This window comes from Rattus norvegicus, chromosome 7, assembly GCF_021556685.1.
Source record: "Rattus norvegicus strain SHRSP/BbbUtx chromosome 7, alternate assembly SHRSP_T2T, whole genome shotgun sequence".
In the NCBI taxonomy this organism is placed as follows: Eukaryota; Metazoa; Chordata; class Mammalia; order Rodentia; family Muridae; genus Rattus; species Rattus norvegicus.
The window spans coordinates 143310936-143332671 of NC_141540.1; the positions used below are offsets into that span (position 1 = coordinate 143310936).

Here is a 21736-nt window from a genome sequence, read left to right on the forward strand (position 1 = left end):
CTAATTCCAAAACACATGGTTACATATCCTAACCAGGGAGAATATCAGAATTTACATATTAATTATTAATATATAAATACTAAATCATTTATAGTATATCAAAATATTAATTTCTTTTTGTTTGAATTTTCAAATTTTATACATTAGGTGTTTTTCTTTTAAAGTTAAAGGACTGGAGTATGGCTCAACAGTTAAGAGCATTTGTTGCACTTCCAGAGGTCCTAGGTTCAGTTCCCAGCACCTACATGGTGCCTCACAACCAGCTGTGTTTCCAGCACTAGAGGATCTGACACCATCTTCTAAACTCCATGGGCACTAGACCTTGATATGACACACATATACATGCAGGGAAAATATTCAAATACATAAAATAAATATAAAATTAACTAACTAAATAAGGTAAGGTAGCACAATAGAGCACTGCATAATCACTTGAGCACCTTGTTTAAGATTTCGATTCCTAGGCCTCCTGGATTATTCTTAGCACTGAGGCCTACGAACTTACACAGTAATTCCAACATTTAGGAGAGAACCTGAGGCAGGAGAATTGCAAGTGTGAGTCCAGCCTAGGTTACAAAGTGAGACATTGGGGTTGATGAGAAGGTTCTGTGGGCAAAAGCACTTGCCATGTATTCTGGTTACTTTTAACTGTCAACTGGACACAGCCTAGAATCATCTGAGAATACAGCCTTAACTAAGGAGTTCCTAGGTTAGAATGGTCTGAAGTATATCTGGGGGTGGGGGTTATCTTGACTTAATTTAATAGCCCATTGTAAGCTCTACCACCAGTAGTCAAGTAGTCCTAACTGATGTAAGAAAACTAGCTGAGTGTTGAAGAGATGGCTCAGTGGTTAAGAGCACTTGCTTCTTTTCCAGAGGTCCTGAGTTCAGTTCCCAGCAACCACAGGTTGGCTCACAAACATCTATAATGTGATTTGATGCCCTCTTCTGGCATGCAAGTGTACATGCAGATAGAGAACTCATAAAAAAAATAAATCTTATTTTAAAAAAAGAAAAAGGGGATTGGGGATTTAGCTCAGCGGTAGAGCGCTTGCCTAGCGAGCGCAAGGCCCTGGGTTCGGTCCCCAGCTCTGGAAAAAAAAAAAAAAGAAAAGAAAAAGAAAGGAAGGAAGGAAGGGAGGGAGGAAGGAAAAAAGGAAGGAAGGAAGTAGGAAAGAAGAAAGAGAAAGAAAACTGGCTGAGCGTAAGCTGGCAAGCCAACTAGCAAGAAGTGTTTTTCATTGTTCCTGCTGTACTTCTTTAGCTGTAAAGTAAGTTGCTTGGTTGGAGATAACACTGTGTGAAATAGCAAACAGTCCTGCCTTCAAGTTCCTGTCTTGAGTTCCTGCCTTGAGTTACCTCAGTGAGTGAATGTGCTATCTTCCCCTAATTTGCTCATAGACTAACTATCACAGCATCAGAAATGAAACTAAAACACATCGTAAGTTTGACAACCTGAGTTCAATCCCTAGAACTCATAGTGGAGAGAACCTATTCCCCAAAGTTGTCCATTGACCTTCACAAATGCATTATAATACATTCATGTATATACACAACATCATATAAATATACTTTAAAACCCAAAGCCAAAACTGAAGTTAGTGTATCTGTTTTTCTTACACACACACACACACACACACACACACACACACACACGCTCAAGTAGAGGGTGTCGTTGCTTGGAAACATGGCTCAGTTGTAGAGTATTTGCCTACCATTTATAAGATGCTGGATTCAATCACCAGCAACATATAAACTAAAATAAAGTTGTATATGATTTCAATGTGGCTAATGAGGCTTAACTAGGATGGGCACAAGCTCATTAAAAAATAAAACAGGGATGGAGGTGTAGGTCAATTGGGAAAGTGCTTGCCTAGCATACAAAAAGCTCTGGTTCAATTCCCATAAAACCATAAACCAGATGTGGTGGCTCAAGCTGGTGGCACAACCCTGGGAGGATGGAACCAGGAGGAACAGAAAGTTCATCCTCAGCTACATACCTGGACTTTATGGCCTGGGATATCTGGGACTATCTAAAAAATTAATTAATTAAAAAATTTAAAATACCTTGAGAAATTTTGATGACCACCATTTGCAAGTCACTAATTTGCAAGTTGGGAAACTTCTAATTTTTCCATTTGGAAAACAGCTATATTCTCAAGTCTGTTAAGTCAACAGTTCCTTAAGAGGCTCCAAGATCACTTATGGATCTCTAAGACCCTTTCAGAAGGCTCATGGAAGTTTAAAAAATCACTTACAAGTAAAAGATCTATTTAAACAGCAAGACGGACCAACACATTCCAATGTAACAGTATTAAAACTTCACAGAAGTGGTCTCAGGTCACATATTATAATTTTTAAGACATTTAAGAAACCATTTTCTAGATTTTTGGTACCATATCTAAGGAGGCTACAACTACCTAAAAGTAATCTTCCTGTTAGATATATGTGTGACCATGTCTGTCAGATACTTAAAATAAAACAATATATTTTAACAGACTGAATGCAGAAGCAGGTATGAGAAACTAGATGTTTTTTGTTAAACCAGATATTAAAGTAATTTGAAGTTTCTCCCTCTGGTTTTTTGTCTTCTATCTTTTTGTGTGTGGTGTGTAGTATGAGCATATGCCACAGCATGCATGTGGAGGCTGGAGAATAATTTTTGGTAGTCAGTCAGTTCTCTCCACCATGTGGGTCCTGGGTATCTGATACAGGTCATCAAGCTTGTACAGTAGGGACCTCTATCACTTGAACCATCTCCTCCTCTCATCTCCCTGTTTTGGAAACAGTGTTTCTGTGTTTGTAGCCCCAGCTGACCTGGAATTCGATATATAAACCAGACTAACCTTAAACTCACAGAGATCCACCCTTTACCACCTAAGTGCTGTTATTACAAATGTACGCTATCATGCCCAGCCTTTTTTTTTTTTTCTTTTTTTGAGACAAAGACTCTAGCCCAGGTTTTCCTCAAAATTTCTATGTAGTTGAAGATGACCTTGAACTTCTGATGGCCTGCCTTTACCTCCCAAGAGCGGGGATTACAGGCTCATACCACCAGCTTGGCTTATGCAGTACTATGCAACTAACCTAAGGCCTAATGGCAGGCTAAACAAGCACTTTACTGAATTTCATCTTCAGCCCTATTTTTTTCCTGGTAATACAAATGCAATTACCTTGTTATAGTATAATGGGTTTGCTATTATTTTAAAATTTATATTTTAGGACTGCAGAGATGTCTCAGCAGTTAAGAACATTGACTGTTCTTCCAGAGGCCCTAAATTCAATCCCAGCAACTACACAGTGGCTCACAACCATCTATAATGGGATCTGATGCCCTCTTCTGGTGTATCTGAAGATAATGACAGTATACTAACATATATAAAGTAAATAAATCTTTTTAAAACTTATATTTTAATCTCTAGTAAGTAAAAAATATCAGTAGATATAAATTCAGATAAGAAAAAAGTTTTTTTTTTTCTTTTCTTTTTTTTTTGGAGCTGGGGACCGAACCCAGGGCCTTGCACTTGCTAGGCAAGCGCTCTCTACCGCTGAGCTAAATCCCCAACAGAAAAAAGATTTTTTAAAAGTCCTCAATTCAATAACTCTTTTTTTTTTTTTGGAGGGGGAAACGGAGACAAAGTCACTTTGTAGCCCATGATGGCCTGGAACTTACTACAAATTCCATGCTAGCCTCAGTTTCCCAAGTATCAGCATTACAGGCACACAACGCCATTAGTAACCTCTGGGAGTATAAATGGAGAGTACTGACTGAAAAAAAAAAAAGGTTGCAGATATATTGCTGTAAGAAATACAGAAGTCCTCTCAGAGACCAAGCCACCAACCAAAGAGCACTCATGAGGCCCCTGGCACATCTGTAGCAGATGTGTAACTCAGTCTCCATGTGGGTCCCCCAATAACTGAAGAGGGGTAGGGGGCTGGTGTTAAAGCTGTTGCCTGTCTGAAATCTGTTCCCCAACTGGGCTGTTGTCTGGCCTCAGTGGGAGAGGATGCCCTAATCCTGCATAAACTTGATATGACAGTGTGGAGAGCTACCCCGGGGGGTCCCCATTTTCTCAGAAGAGAAGGGGAAGGGATATGGGGGGAGAGACTCTCTTGAGGGGACTGGCAGACAGTGATTGGGATGTTAAATACATACATACATACATACATACATACATACATATATGTATATACATACATACATACATACATACATACATACATACATACATACATGGAGAAAAATTATACAAGGCCCCAAGACAGTTTTGCAGGGAACTTGCCACCAAGCCAATTCGAGTTTAATCCCCAGGAACCGCTGGTGGAAGAAAAGACACAATCCCTTACCCCAGTTCTCCTTTGACCTCCATACTTATGATATGGCATATACATACTAAATAAATTTAAATGTAATTAAAAAAAACAGGAGAGTAGTGCAGTAACTAAACAAAATAATCAACAGAATATTTAAGTTAATTTCTGTATTTGTATCTCAGACATGAAGGGACAGGCTTCAAAGACAGGCAGCTAAATAGATCAAATAGTTTTTAGTAAATGACAGAAAACAGATGCCAGTAGAAATTAGGCTAAATCGTAAGTTATGTAATAAATGGGCAATGCTTACAACCCATTTGGGAGCAGGTTTATAAAGGCCAACTACCTTTATAAATACAACTATCAAAAGTTTGTATTTTTTTCTTTTTAAATTTATTTTATTTATATGAGTACACTGTAGCTGTCTTCAGACACACCGGAAGGGGACATCAGATCTCATTACAGATGGTTGTGAGCCACCATATGGGTTCTGGGATTTGAACTTAGGACCTCTAGAAGAGCAGTCAGTGCTCTTAACCACTGAGCCATCTCTCCAGCCCCTGTATTTTTTTTCTTAATTTCAAACTTAATCTTTAAAAACATTTATTTTATGTATATACATCTTCTTTTTGTGTTTATGTGTCTGTACTCCATGTGTCTAGAGTACCAGCAAAGACCAGAAGGGGTCACTGAACTCCCTATACCTGGACTTAGAGATGGTTGTCAGTCACAATGTAGGAGCTGGGAATTGAACCCTGATCCTTTAACCACCAAGCCAATTCTCCAACCCTAACTAGAAATTTTAGAAGATTCAAGAAACTATTTTTGAGGGGTTGAGGATTTAAGTTCAGTGGTAGAGCGCTTGCCTAGCAAGCGCAAGGCCCTGGATTCAGTCCTCAGCTCTGGAAAAAAAAAAGAAACTATTTTTGAGCTATCCTTAGAAATGTTAATAAGGGGGATGAAGAGCTACAACTTGTTAAAATGACAGGAGGTCCTGGTTATACATTCTTGGTCTACACAGCAAGTTCTGGATCAGTGAGGACTACACAGTCAGACTCTGTCTCAAAAATAGTAATAGTAGTAGTAGTAGTAGTAGTAGTAGTAGTAGTAGTAGTAGTAGTAGTAGTAGTAGTAGTAGTAATATAATAATAAAATAACAGCAAGAAGCAGAAGTAAAAAATAAGCTGGATGTGGTAGCACAGACCTTTAATCCCAGCACTAGGAAGGCAGGAAAACACAGATCTTTTTGAGTTCCAGACCAGCTTTGTCTACATAGCAAATTAGGCTATCCACAGTTACAAATTAAGACTGTCTAAGAAAGGGGAAGGGGTAAAGAACATTAACACACTTTATATTTCAATGTGTATTTTAGAGTATGTACATGCATGGTACCCACAGAAGCCAGAAGAGGGCATCAGATCCCCAGAACTGGCATTATAGATGGTTTTAAACCATCATGTCAGTACTGGGAATTGAACCTAGGTCTGCCAGAAGAACAACCAATTCTTTTAACCACCAAGCCATCTTTCCAGTCCCTAGTTTTAAATTTTTACTTTTTTTCAGTGCTAAAGAGCAAACCCAAGGTTTTAATCATATTCAGCAGACACTGTTGAACTATACTTCTAGTTCTCTCAATGTGCTTTAGAAGTAAAAGAATTCCTGGAAACCAGTAAGATATTAATAAAGAAAATGCAGAGCCATGTGCGATGGCATGAGCCTATAATCCTAAATGGAGGTAGAGCCAAGAGAATCATGAATTCAATGCAAGACTGGGATACATAGAAAAACCCTCCTCAAAAAAAAAACCCAAAGAGGCTGAGGAGATGGTTCACTTGCTAAAGGGCACACTGTGGAAGCATGTGGACTTGAGTGCAGATCCTTAACACCTACACAGAACCAGGATGAAGCAATACTCTGTAACCAGAGTTCTGGGAACATGGGGAAGGGAGCTCATTGGACAGCCAGTCTAGACAACTGGTGAATTCCAGTTTCAGTGAGACATATTCCTCCTCAAAAAATAAAGTGGGAGGTAATAAAGGACATTAATCTTTGCCTCCATATGCAAGAACAAGAATACAAACATATACTACATACACACACACACACACACACACACACACACACACACACACACACGCACTCCAAAACATACAAAAGCTTCGGTAGCACTCCTTTTTCAATAAATAATAAATAAATAAAATTTGTTTTGTTTTTCTGATTATTTTCAGATAAAGTATGACCCCTTAAAACAACAGTGATCAACACATTTTTTTCCTTTTTTAGATATTTGTTTATTAGTGTTTCAACTATCCCATGCTGGCCTCAAATTCATTACACAAGTCCAGGTTAACCTTGAACTTCTAATCTTCCTACCTCTACCACCCAAGTACTGGGATAACAGGCATTACTACCACATGGTATTGGAGACCAAACCCAGGGCTGTATACATGATAAGCCATCACTCTACCAAGTGAGCTACATTCCTAATGCCTCCCAACTCCCTGTTTACACACGGTTTTGTTGTATTTTCCAGACTAGTCTTGAACTTGCATTCCTCTTGAAGCACCAGCTTCCCAAGTAGCTGGGATTAGAGGCATAGACTACTACATCAGATTCAAAACACTGATCTTTAAGAATCAATTTAAAATTATTATGGACTTAGGATGTTTTGTTTTGTCTTGTGGGGGGAGTGTTCGTTTTATAGGGATTTTTAAGATTTATTTTTATGTACATGGGTTTTTAAATTTTCAATGTATTTATGTGTATGGGTGAATGCATTCCTGGTATCCAGAGGTACCCACTGGATCCCCTGAAACTGGAGTTACATTTGGTTGTGAGCTACTATATGGGTGCGGGAAGTTAAATACAGGTCTTCTGCAAGAACAAGTGCTCTTAATTGATGAGCCATCTCTCTAGCCCCATGTGGGTGTTTTTCCTACATATATGTCTGTAGACCACATGTGTGTCCGATGTCAACAGAGGATAAAAGAGGGTAACAGATCCTCTAGAACTAGAGTTACAGACAATTCTGAGCTGCCATATGGGTGCCAGGAATCAAATCTGGGTCTTCTAGAAGTGTGGTCAATACTCTGGCTTGCTGACCATCTCTCCACCCTCCCTGTTTGTTGTTGCTATTGTTTTGTGGTGGTGGTGGTGGTGGTGGTGGTGGTGGTGGTGGTGGTGGTGGTGGTGGTGTGGTGGTTGGGTTGTTTTTGTTTTGTTTTCTTTCTAGACAAGATCCTATTCTGTAGCACAGGTTAGTTTTGCTTTCAGGACACATCTAGAACAAGCTACCTCAAAATCCGCAAGCATCTTTCTGCTTGTTTCCTGAGGACTAAAATTATAGGCCTAAGCCATTATGCTGGACTCGATTTTAAGACCTCAGTAAAAGTTTTGTTCTTGGTAGAAAAACACCCATAATACTGCACAATGATAATTATGGGGAAGCTCAGAAGTTCTAGAAAAAAGATCCATTAATATTCTCTAAGTCTACTTATTTGTAGCACAGGATCCATCTGGAGATATTCCAACATTCACTGACTGGCATGTTCCAGTTTCATACAAACAAAATACAAACAAACTACTACTTGAGCAAAACTTTTAAAAGTATGTTCATTAAAAATGGTTTGATCAGATCTATGCTATTAGAAATATATTAAAGTAAAACCAAATGTAATGGTTTAATAAATAATACTGGCAGGAAATTTGGTTTCAACATTAACTATTTTTAGCAATCCTATGTTCTATTCACCAAAGCTTGATTTTATAGTCAAACATATTCTTATTCCAGAAAGAATGGTTCTTAGACTAAGGAGATGCTTCCACAGATAAGAATAGTTAACTGCATAAGTACGAGGACCTGAGTTTGATCTCCAGCACCAGGTAAAAAGCTGGAACTATGAGCCTACAACTCCTGTTCAAAAGGAGTGCTGAGGAGACATGCCTAGGCTAGGAGTGGAAACAGACAAAGACAGCGGGGGCTTGCTGGTAAGATCCTAGTACAGAGAGACTCTGAAGGGAGTAAGGCGGACAGGCATAGAGAGAGGCATCTGATGTTTCCACGCCCATATACAATGCCTACACAATTTCTTTAAAAGGTGGCTTATGGTGGTAGTGGTAGTTTTTGAGGCTAGAGATTGAACTTAGGGCCTTCAATATGCCAAACAATGGGTTCTACTACTGAGATATATTCCCAACCTTTCCCTGTTTTGTTTAATCTGAAAAACTACATTTTTCTACTATATTGTAAGTTACAAATAAAATCTGACCAGCCTAGTGTATACTCTCTAAGTTTCTTTTTTTTTTTTTTTTTTTCCGGAGCTGAGGACCGAACCCAGGGCCTTGCACTTGCTAGGCAAGTGCTCTACCACTGAGCTAAATCCCCAACCCCCAGCCTAGTGTATAAAGCTTACTTGTCTACCTCAGAAAGAAGCACTACACCTACAGGACAATCATAGTGAGCAATTAAACTCAAAGGCAAGTTAGGTTTTGTTTTGTTTTGTTTTTCGGAGCTGGGGACCGAACCCAGGGCCTTAGCAAGTGCTCTACCACTGAGCTAAATCCCCAACCCGCAAGTTAGGTTTTTAAAGGAGACTACGGAAGAGAGTGTTGCCACAGAGGCCCAAACCACAAGCCCAACAGCCAACTTTTAAGGTAAATCTTGGCTCATGTTAGACTCCCATAGAATAGTACTTCTTAGGAAGAAAGGCAATACTGAAGAGAAAAAAGCTTCTGCAAAGCCTGCTTTCAAATATATGAGAACGTTTAGGATTGAAGTTGCCAACAGAAGAGAAAAAACAACAGATTTGTAAATTTGTAATGAGTTTTGTCCTAAACACAACATTTCAAAGGCTAGTACACTAACCTTGGGTTTAGTTAGGGAGCTTTCCTAAACCTCAGTCTACAAAGTTATGAGAATTAAATGTTTATCTTCTCATTTAGCAAATCTGTTTTGTTTGGACACAGGGTCTCATTTGGCCCAGGATGGACTCTTCAAGAATAACCTTGATCTCCTCCCACACCTCCTACATTCAGTGGTTACAGGCATGTGTGGAATCACACCCAGTTTATGCTGTGCTGAGGATGGAACTCAGAGTTTCATGCATGTATACAAGCACTCCACCAACTGAGGTACAAATCCAGCCCCATGTAACCTTCTCAAGTTTGTAACACCCATCAAATCCCTCTCCAAGGAAGCTAGATAGCAAATGTTTACTTTCAAAACTAAACTGAATTTTGCTTCATCATATACAGGCAGTCAATACATATATACAGAAGAGAAACAAGCTTGTAAATAAAAAGACAAGTAAGAAAAAACAAAACACTATGATTTAACAGGAAATAAAACCACCAAATAAGTGTCTACCAGGGAAATGCTGAAGAGAAAATCTCATCATCAAGTATTTTTTTTCCTTTTCTTTTTTTTTTTTTTTTTTTTTTGGAGCTGGGGACCAAACCCAGGGCCTTGCGCCAAGCGCTCTACCACTGAGCTAAATCCCCAACCCTTGTCATCAAGTATTTTTAAGACATGTAATGAATGATCCAATGAAAACTCTTTGCTGTTGCATTTTGTCTTTAGTTCAGACATGATTATTCCTTATTGTTTATGTTCCTTCCTCCCCCTTTAAACCACTTCCAATGGGTCAGCTTAAATGTGTCAATTTATTTTCTTTAAAGTCTACTTGTCTTCCTGATTGTTTATCTGTCCTTTGATCTGAGCTTCTATTTATGTACATCTGGACTAGAAAAGACCCGAGGGATGATCAATACTATCATGCTTTCCAGGAGAACCCAGAACTAACTGTATCAGAATGATGAACATGAATGATGAACATGAACATGATGAAAATGTACCCTATTGGGTCTGAGTTATCTCACTCAGGATGACATTTTCTAGTTCTATCCATTTGCCTACAAAACTCAGGATGTACTCATTCTTAATAGCTGAGTAGTATTTCATTGTGTAAATGAACCATATTTTCTGTATCCAATCCTCTGTCATGGACATCTGGGTTGTTTTCAGTTTCTGGCTATCACAAATAAGGCCACCATGAACATAGTGGAACATGTGCCCCTGTGGTGTGGTGGAGCATCTTTGGGGTATACGCCCAAGAGCTGTATTTCTGGATCTTTAGGTAGGTCTATTTCCAACTTTCTAAGGAATCTCCAAATTGATTTCCAGAGTGGTTGTAGCAGTTTGCAATCCCACCAGCAATGGAGGAGTGTTCCTTTTTCTCCACATCCTTGTTAACATGTGTAGTCACCTGATTTTGATTTGATTTTAGCATTCTGACTGATGTAAGGTGGAATTTCAGGTTCATTTTGATTTACATTTCTCTGATCACTAAGGACTTTGAACATTTCTTTAGGTGTTTCTTAGTCATTCAAGATTCCTCTATTGTGAATTCTTGGTTTAGTTCTATACTCCATTATTTGATTGGGTTGTTTGTTTGTTTTTTTTTTTTGTTTTTTGTTTTTTTTTTTTTTTTTGTTTTGGTGGTAAGTTTCTTGAGTTCTTTATATATTTTGGATATTAGTCCTCTATCAGATGTGGGGTTAGTGAAGATTTTTTCCCCAATCTGTAGGATGCCAATTTCTTTTATTGACTATGTCCTTTGCCTTACAGAAGCTTTCCAGTTTCATGAGGTCCCATTTATCAATTCTTGATCTTAGAGCGTGAGCCACTGGAGTTCTGTTTAGGAAGTTTTTTGCCTGTGTCAATGAGTTCAAGGCTCTTTCCCACTTTCTCTTCTATTAGATTCAGTGTATCTGTTTTTATGTTAAGGTCCTTGATTCACTTGGACTTGAGCTTTGTACATTGTGACAAATATGGGTCTATTTTTCACTTGGGAGGGAGAAGAAAACAACCACAAGAGGGGAGGGAGAGAGGAACAGGGAAGGGAAAGGGGATGGAGGTAGGGGGACAGGGGAACATGATCTGGTGTTGGGTGGGGGGAAAGGACTTGGTGAGGGCCAGCAAAAAGAAAGGCGACCTCAGGAGGAAGGAGGTTGGGAAGACCCTATTGGATGTACCAGAGACCTGGGGAATGAGAGATTCTCAGGACTCAAAGTGGGGGGCCCCTAGATGAAAGGGCCAACAGTGGGGAGAGGGAACTTATTGAATCCACCTCCAGCAGAAAGACAGGGCATCAAGTGAGGGATGGGGTTGCTATCCCGCAGCCAAAGCTCTGACCCATAATTCTTCCTGTCTGAAAGAAATGCAGGGGGGTTGGGGATTTAGCTCAGTGGTAGCGTCCTTGCCTAGGAAGCGCAAGGCCCTGGGTTCGGTCCCCAGCTCAGAAAAAAAAAAAAAAAAATCTATGAATGTGGCTACATCTGCTTCTCCCTTTGGGCTGGAGAGATGGCTCAGCGGTTAAGAGCACCGACTGTTCTTCCCGAGGTCCTGAGTTCAAATCCCAGCAACCACATGGTGGCTCACAACCATCTGTAATGAAATCTGATGCCCTCTTCTGGTGTGTCTGAAGACAGCTACAATGTACTCATATATAATAAATAAATAAAATATAAAAAAAAAAAAAGAAATGCAGGGATGGGGGTTGGGGATTTAGCTCAGTGGTAGAGCACTTGCCTAGCCTGGGTTCGGTCCCCAGCTCCGGAAAAAAAAAAAAAAAGAAAAGAAAAGAGAAATGCAGGGATGGAAATGAAGAGCCCAAGGAAAAGTATGTCCAGCAACAAGCCCAAAGTGGGTTCCAGCTCAAAGGGAGGCCCCAAGACCTGACACCATTACTGAAGCTATAGGGCATTCACAAAAAGGGACCTATCACGACTGCTCTCCAAAAGACCCAACAAGCAGCTGAAAGAGTCAGATGTAGATATGTGCATCCAACCAACGAACAGAAGTTGCTGACCCCTCTGGTTAAATTAGGGAAAACCTAGAGGAAGTTAAGGAGGAGGGCAACCCTGTAGGAGGACTAGCAGTCTCAATTAACCTGGACCCCTAATATCTCTTAGACACTGGACCATCAACCAGGCAGCATACACCAGCTGAGATGAGGCCTCCAACACATATACAGCAGAGGACTTCTGGGTCTGGGTTCAGTTAGAGAAGATGCACCTAACTCTCTAGAGACTGGAGGCCCCAAGAAGTTTAGAGGTCTGGTGGGGTGGAGACATCCCTGTGGAGGGGTTGGAGGTGGGGAGGAGGTATGGGATGTGGAACCCTGGGAGAGGCAACCCGGAGGCGAATAAAATCCGAGTGTAAAAATAAATAAATTATTCTTTTTAAAAAGTGAAAAAGAAAGAAAGAAAATGTACTCTATCCCTTGTGGCATGCTACTCTAATTAGCACAAACATTTCCATTCACAAATTGCTTTTTTTGTTTGTTTTTTAAAGACAAGGTCTTAATCACCTGGAACTTGATACCTTCCTGCCATGTACCACCATACTCAGGTTTTGAGGTGTGGGAAATTTAACTCAGGGATTCCTGCATATTAGGTAAACACTCTACTAACTGAACTACATCCCCAGTACAACTTGTAACTTTAAATAATGAAAGTGAAAATTAAAACCCCAAAAGAGGAAGGTACTTTAAACTAACCAACTAAAGTTGCTCAAACATAAATTCAACTGTCAAGTCTAAAATTAACATGCAGAAGAGTTGTTGGCTGCCATTATAAAGGTTTTACTCACTAGATATCCTCTGATGCCCTATCTGGTATGTAGCACCATTTCTCCTCTAGAATATAGACTACCACACCTTGAAACTTTAACTGTAAATGGAAATTATATGTTTGTATATATAGTAGTGTTTAGATTTAGATTTAGATTCCAAACAAAATATGACAAGAGGTCAAAACTGGAAATGTTAAAATTATAGGGAAGCTGCAAGATAACTAATTGATCCATAAGCAAGAATTTTAATCTTCTGATTTCTAACTTAAAATGTCTGGGGAAGAAACTTTTGCCTCAAGAGTTACATTTAATGACAGGGCAGGTAGGGACGGGATTTTAAAAGCCACTATAATTAACACTTTCAGTCATTACACAATCAAAAAGCAACTAAGAATATGGAGGTAGAATAAAGAAACTGCAGACTGGGGTTGGGGATTTAGCTCAGCGGTAGAGCGCTTGCCTAGCAAGCGCAAGGTCCTGGGTTCAGTCCCCAGCTCCGAAAAAAAAAAAGAAAAGAAAAGAAAGAAACTGCAGACTGATGGAATAGATACTATTTCCCAGGAAGAGTCTAAAATAAATTAAATAGATTGTTTATGATCCACTGGCAAGTCATAAGCATGAGTATAAGGTGGTGATCTTATAATATATACATACATACATACATACATACACACACGCACACATATATGTATATATGTGTGTGTGTATATATAGTATATAAGTATATGGTGGCACATACACAGCCTTAATTCCAGCACTTGATACATAAAGGCAGATGGATCTCTATGAGTTCCAGACCAGCCAGGACTACATAGCAAAACCTTGTTTCGAAAAAAAAAAAAAGAAAGAAAGAAAGAAAGAAAGAAAGAAAGAAAGAAAGAAAAGCAAGAAAATGAAAAAAGGAAGACATTAATATAGAAGTTAAACCAGAAGTGATGGTACATCTGCCTGTAAGACTGAGGTGGTGGGAGATGGTGGCACACACATTAAGTCCCAGCACTGGAGATGGAGGCAAGCAGATCTGGGTTCAAGGCCAGCCTGGTCTACAGAGTGAGTTCCAGAACAGCCAAAGCTATACAGAGAAACCCTGTCTTGAAAAAAAGATTGTGAGTTGAGAGGCCAGACTGGGCAGCAGAACCAAACCCTGTCCCAAAAGTGAAAAACAAACAAGCAGTAAACAAGCAAAAGTAAACAGTAATTACAATATCTAACTTTATATTCTCAGTGTCCTCTCCCACCCAATGGCCACCAGCCTAGGACTTCAGGGATGCCCAAGACAGCATATCTGAGCTTCAACAAGACACGTCCTATCTACCATTTTAAAGGTTATGGACTGGGGAAATGACTCACCGGCTAGCATGTAGGAAGCTCTAAATTCAATCCCAGTCAGAAAGGGGTTGAGAGAATAAGAAAGAAGAGGGGAAAAAGAAAAGGGAAGAAAAGGAAGTGGAGAAGGAGAGAGAGGGTAGGTTAGATGACCTAACACAGTCCTATCCTTATGCACTTACCAGTGACTTAAGATGAAAATACTCATCATGTATATCAAATTTATCAATAATTTAAATATATAATGATCGAGAAGCTAAAATATATTATCTAGCTATAAAAAGTCATAACTAGCATGATGATACCTACAAAAAATGTAAAGTTTTCATTTACAACTTGTTTTTTGGTAGCAGATGTGCAGTTTAATATTCACATGGGTTCCCAAACAATTGGAGCAGAGGCTGTTTCTGAACCAGCTGCCTGCCATTGGATCTCCTTCTCCTAACTGGACTACCTAGCTGGGCTTTAGACCTACTATGACTGGATGTCCCAGTGTGGGGTAGCACCCAAAGAGGGCTTCCCCTTCTCTGAGGAGGAGAGAGACTAAAGGGGGAGGAATTTATGAGGGTTGGAGATGGCAATTGGGATGTAAAGTGAATAAATAATTTTTAAAAAAAATCAACTACAAGAGGTCTAAGGCTATAATATAAGCTCAGGGGTAAAATGCTTGCATTTGCCTAATACATGAGGCCCTAGGTTCAACTCCCAGTACTGGGGAAGAAAGGAAATCAACTACACCTCTGACTAAGAATGGATATGTAGTTCAGTTGATGGAGTGCTTAGCTACATGAGTAAAGTCCCAACACTATATAAATTGGTACAGAGAAGTTTGAGTTCATCTGTGGGTCTGGTATAATGGTTTACACCTTTAATTCCAGCATTCAGAAAGCAGTCAGATCTCTGAGTGTTGGAGACCAGCTTGGTCTGCATACTAAATTCCAGAACAGCCAGGGCTATGTTGAGAGATCCTGCCCCAACCAACAAACAGTAATCTTGAGGTCATCTTTAGCTAAATAGTGTATTTGAGGGTATCCTAGGCTTCTTAAGACCCTTTCTCAAGAAATTCAACAAATGAACAATGGAAGGACAAAAGGACCAAAGAAAGGATCAGCTGATGCAAACACTTGCTGCTTAGGCCTGATGACCAGAGTTCTATCCCCAGAACCCATGATAAAAGTAGAAAGACAGAACATTTCTCAAAGATGTCCTCTGATCTCCACACACATGCCATGGCATGAATATGCACATGCCCCTCCCACCCTACCCCCCAATAAAATATATTAAGGCCAAACCATTAAAAACAAACAAATAAACGAAAGGTACAGAGCTGAGAAGATGGATCAGCTGATGAAGTCCCTTCTAGGCAAGCATTAAGACTTGAGTTCAGATCATCAGCTCCTATTTAAAAGCCTGGCTGTGGAGGCATGCCTCTACAATGCCAGCACTGAAGAAACAGAGTTAGACTCCTGGAGCTCACTGGCTACTCAGCCTAGCTAATTAATCGGTGATTTCCAGGCTCAGTGAGAGACCCAGTCTATGGAATAAAGAAGAAAGTCTAATAGAACAGACACCCAGTGCCCTCCTCTGGCCTTTGTGCAGACATCCCTACCACATATACACAAAAAATTAAAAATATAAAAAGATCATCTGTTTAGAATTTCTAATATAATGTGCTTTCACATATAAGTGCAGTTATTATCAAACAAGTCTATTAAGGAAAAGGCAACATTTGAAAATAAGGCCATATCAGAGAAGCTTAGAAATGGTTGCTTTGGGGCTGGAGTGATGGCTCAGCAGTTAAGAGTACAGGGGCTGGGGATTTAGCTCAGTGGTAGAGCGCTTACCTAGGAAGCGCAAGGCCCTGGGTTCGATCCCCAGCTCCGAAAAAAAGAACCAAGAAAAAAAAAAGAGTACTGACTGCTCTTCCAAAAGACCTAAGTTCAGTTCCCAGCACCCACATGGCAATTCACAACTGTCTCTAATTCCAGTTCCAGGGAATATGACATCCTTACACAGACATACATGGAGGCAGAACACCAAAGTAAATAAAATTAAATTAAAAAATAAAAATAAAAATGTGTTCTGACATTTTATATGTATTTGTTATTATTGTGTATCTGTATGTAGACATGTGTATGTGCTGTGGCACAAGTGACACAGCACACAGAGGTCAGAGGACAACTGTGTGAAGTCAGTGTTCTCCTTCTGCCTTATCTTTTTTTTTTTTTTTTGGAGCTGGGGACCGAATCCAGGGCCTTGCGCTTCCTAGGTAAGCGCTCTACCACTGAGCTAAATCCCCAGCCCCCTTCTGCCTTATCTTAAGGTGAGGCTTGAGAACTACTCAAGCTATCAGGCTTGCATGGTTAGGCAGCAAGCACTTAACCTCTGAACCATCTCACTAGCCAATCTTTGACATGTTTTTGTTTTTGTTTTTGTTTTTTTCTTGTTTTTTTTTTTTTTTTTTTTTTCTGGAGCTAGGTACCGAACCCAGGGCCTTGCCCTTGCTAGGCAAGCGCTCTACCACTGAGCTAAATCCCCAACCCCAACATGTTTCTTTTAAACAAATGCCTCATTTGCTTTTCTCAAAGAAACAAAATATGCACTTTCATGTCCACCATCAAGGAACAGACAGGGGCAATCATATTCCAGTCTGTCCCAAGAAAAGAGTTGTCTTGATTAGACACTTAAAAGACAGTGCTACTTGCCCCGCCTAAAATTTCCTTGTAAGGAAAACCTCCTTATCAGGTCTGTACAGGAGATGGTGGCAACACTACCTCTTCCCATTATAGCCCAGGAATCTTGGTCTTAACATGAACAGAACAATCTTCTGAGAGCTTCAGGGCAGCTGCACTCAGACAGACCAGTCAGGTAGATCAGTGTAGGAGTTGATTGAAAAAAAAAACTTCCATTTTGGTTAGAAGTTAGGAAAAAAAAAAAGACAAGATACAACAACATTAACATTCTAGCCCTTGTAAGTAAAAGTATTTAAAAATTGTATAAATTATAAACTTTGATCCACAATAAAATTCAAGACACTGCTGACTTTCTCTGCCAAAAAATCCATTTAATCCAACGATTCATCTTCTTTATACCTTACCTGCCCCATTCACTATTAATAAAAGAAAAAAAAAAACTCTCAATGTTGCTGACTTAGTGTGACATTAAATTTAAGCCAATTTTTTTTTTTTTGGGTTCTTTTTTTCGGAGCTGGGGACCGAACCCAGGGCCTTGCGCTTCCTAGGCAAGCGCTCTACCGCTGAGCTAAATCCCCAACCCCTTAAGCCAAAATTTTTAACAATTTACTCTCAACTAACAAACTTTCCAATTAATTGTTTTTCTTTTGTTTTGCTTTGAGACAAAGTCTCATGTTGCCTAAGCTGGACTTATACTATCCAGGTAGACGAGAATGGTCTTGGCTCCTGCCTCCACTTCTCCAGTGCTGGCATTTCAGGTGTGCACCATCATGCCCAGTTTTTTTGTAGTAACAGGGTTCACACATGCTAAGCAGTATTCTTCCTACTCAGTTACATATCTAGACTCCAATGTCCATCTTTTTGTCAAGTGGGAATACTGCCCAAGGGAGGGGAAAAAAGCACTGTACTTAAAGAGTGTTGAAGTTAAAGCCATCACAAATTCTAGACTGGAAGGACAAAACAGGGACTTTGTTCTCTCACTGATTTTTTTTTTTTTTTTTGATGGGGGACGAGAAGACTACTGCCTTGAAAACTAAAAATTCTTCTGAATGTTGAGTAGTAAATGCTCCCAGTTGAAACCCAATTCAGTAGCTAATAGTAAAGGTTCGGTAATTGATTGGTCTCAATGTTTACATAAGGACAATTTCTAGCCAGGGGAAAACACCTCAACTGAAAAACAAAAGTTAATACAAAACCACATGATCTGTGTTTTCTTCATTAGTAGTACTTCAATCCTCAAAAATAAAAGAGGCAGGGTAATAACTCAGTGGTAGAGTACTTGCCTGGCACACACAAGCCCAGCTGAGAGCTCTAACTCAAGTACCACTATAAATCCCCACAACATACACACTCATGCATGCATATACACATGCCAAAATGTATATGTGGGGGGTGATAGAAAGAACATAATCTATGCAAAGAAAGTTTCTAATTAGCTGTTTGAGTCTAACTTATTATTAAATGATATACAATTACTAAACAAAGAGCAATGTCCTGTCCCTTTTCTGTACAGAATTAAGAACAAACTGGTAAGACTACTTCGTATGGCTGCCAAACTTTTCCTTAGCTTCTTTTCTTACAGTCAAGTTAAGTTTTGCAACAGCTTCCACTTACTTTACATCCCCTATACTTGAAAACAAATTGTGTTTGAGATCCTCAACCCTTGTCTTAAAATATTATGATAGCTCTTTGGTTTCTAAGTCTGGATGCAAAGAAAACATGAGAAAATGTTCAACTTCCTGAATTATGAGTCTATTTTATTCACACTACTTAAAACATAAAAAGGGGATATTATATCCCCCTGAGCTGGGGACATAGCTCAGTTGGTACAGTGCACACATAAAGGCCTAGGTTTAATTCCCAGTACCACATAAACTGATAAACTGGGCATGGAAGTGAATGCTTGTACCAACACTTGGAAGGTGGAGATAGAAGGATCAGAAATTTAAAATTATGAGTTCAAAGCTAGTATGGGCTACATGACACACTATATAAACCACACACACACACACACACACACACACACACACACACACACACACACAGACAGTTGGGCCACATGACACACTGAATAAACAAGGGCTAAAGACTGTACTCATATGGTAGAGTGTTTACCTACCATGCATAAGACCCTGAATATTCAGTCCCTAGTACCACATAAACTAGATGTGGTAATATACACCTAGAATCCCAGTACTTGGGGGGTGGATGGAGGATCAAGATCATCCTCACTTATCTCAGTGTGAGGTGTACTTGGGCTATATGAAACCCTGCCCCAATTAATAAATAAGAAAATACACAAGGATAATTGACTAAGTTCAATCATCCATTAAATAACTCTTAATGAACGAAAGGGAAAAGCCACATTTAAGGAAACAAATTTTATTTGTTAGTGTTTAGGGTATCTATACAGTTTATTCAGATATTATACTGCTGAAAGATTTTAAACATAGGAAAAAAATGAATTTGCTGAAAAAAACCTGCACATCTCCACAAACCTATACTTCATATGAACCCCGAGAGATATTAAAACACCCTCTGTTAAGCAGAAAACAAAGTTAGGAAAGTAGTAACACGGGAATCTGGGTAGGAGGTGCCCTGGGTAGTAAACATCCCAGTGAGAGCATTTCAGAGCAACATAGAAGTCCCAACGGGTCTCCAACTTGGACCGCCGAAGTCCCAGGCCCACATCCTTGTGTTTTGAAAGAAATGAAACTTGGAAAGGAAAACACTGGAAAATGACAATCAGAGCAGCGTCCTATTTTTCTTCTTCCCAACTCCTAGGCCAGCATTTTGGCTGGCTGGTCACCAGTCTGGGTGCCATATCCACCAAAAAACACTAAGCAATATCCTGGCCGTCTTCCGACTGAAGAAAGACCCAGACTAAAGACCTGTATGTATGTCAGTCGCTGTCTCTTCTTCAAATATCCCCCTTATCCTCTGGATTTCCAGACCATTATCGAAGCGATGCCTTCTAGCAACCCAACCCACTCACATGTCTTCCTAAACTCATGCACTTAATCTGTCCAAATCCATACTTTCTGACACCATGTCTCTGCTGATTCTGAGGAATTCAATCGAAACGCCAGGACCCTCGTTTTCAAAGCTCCACTCCGACCAAACAACTCGTGCTTTCACCTGAGCCAGGCTCTAGTCACCCAAACCTAACTCCTGCCTATTTACCTCTGCCTTCTGCAGTGCCAAGCCCTAAACCTACTTTTTGAGAAATCTTTTGAGTCTTCAGCCTAGTTTAGCAGTCCTCCTCTCTCTTCTATTCCAAGAGCCCTCCATTAGACTTCCACTAGACTTCGCTTCCCTCAGGATTCAACCCCCCTTTCCTCGCCACGCCCTGTGCCCCCCGGGTCTACTTACCCCAAGTTCTCCCCACACTTCAGTCCTCTGGCCCCGCCTTCCTCCAAAAGGAAGGAGGCGGGAGAAGAGAAGAGGGCGGCACTCCGCAAGGTAAAGGCGATCTCCCATTAGCGCTCATGGCCGCCAATTGTGGCTTCCTTCTCTCCTATTGGTTGTCTTTAGCCTATGCCCCACCCTCTTCCTCAGACAGGCCTGGCCACCGCCTCAGCGCCCCCGTCCAACAGACTGGGAGGGGAGACCCCGGCCCGGGACGCTGGGACTGGCCAGAGTAGAAGGGGAGACTCCTGTCAGGCCACGGACTAGCTAATGTTAACAGGACTCACCCGCTGGTAGCTCCGGCGCCTCCCGCCCGCCCGCGCTCGGTCCCACAATCTGTCTCCTGCTCCTCCTTTCCCCCCTCAGCGGAGCAGATACTTTCCTCCCGTCCGGCCAGGCGTGTTCACTTCTCGCGAGAAGTGGGGGCGAGGGCGCGACTCGTGGGGCTGAGTTGGACTGGGGCCTAGGGGCGGGGCTTGTTGTGAGCGTGGCGTGAGTGGAAGGTTGAGTGAGAGCTGTACACACGACTCACACGTGTTCGGCTGCAAAGTGTGGGCAGCGGGGGTCAAAAGCGGCCCTGGTATCCACGCGGTCGGTCTGTCTGTAGTTGTGGAGGCGAAGCGAATGTAGGAACTGAGAGTGTCCCAGGCAGCCCTCGGTGAAAGGGCAATGAAGGGAGCAGAGCCAAGTGAAGGACTTCAGTCGCCAAGCTGATGACTAGTTGTGTGAAGCAAGTTAAACGGGGTTATTCCGAACAGGTGACTCCTTGTACTTGCTTCTTTACACTTGTCAGCACCCCACTGGCCGAAGCCTCTGTCCGGTGTGTGATGGAGGAGCTAGGCTGGTAGTGTGAGGGAGTAAGTTCAAGTCCAGCTGCATCGCAGTGGCTCACTCCTCTAATCAGCACATGGAGGTAGGAGGATCTCTGTGAGTTCGAGGCCAACCTGGTCTACACAGCGAGTTCCAGGACTACACAGAGAATCCCTGTCTCGACACTCCACCCCCTCCCCCAAAATAAAAATAAAAAAAAGATGATGGGTGTTCACCAGTCTAGCCTACTTGTTTCTGGGCCAAGGGAAATCCCATGTTAAACAAATGAAAAATTGAAGTAAGGGGGACAGCTCTGAGGAACCAAACCTGAACTTGTCATCTGGTCACTTGGACAACCCTCCACACCTATGAACAACACACACTCACAAGTTAGTGTAGCTCAGTGGGAAGTAGGTTGAAGTCTGTGCAGCACGGCGATTTTTTTTTTAATCTGTATTTATTACCCATCAGGTATTTTACTGAAACACCAACAGCACATATTATGTCAAAACCAAAAGCACATGCAACACTGTCCCAGTCATGTGATTTTTAT

General features: G+C 40.8%; 1 protein-coding gene across 3 annotated transcripts in view; it reads right to left on the minus strand.

Annotated features, from left to right (window-relative positions):
- Atf7 (activating transcription factor 7) overlaps positions 1-20785 on the minus strand; it is a gene marked incomplete at its 5' end in the record, with an annotated part of 92070 nt that extends 71285 nt beyond the window's left edge. The window contains 1 exon segment of one of the 3 annotated variants that reach the window (NM_001434685.1): positions 20661-20785. 3 annotated transcript variants of the gene reach the window in all.
- Positions 20786-21736: the final 951 nt, after the last annotated feature.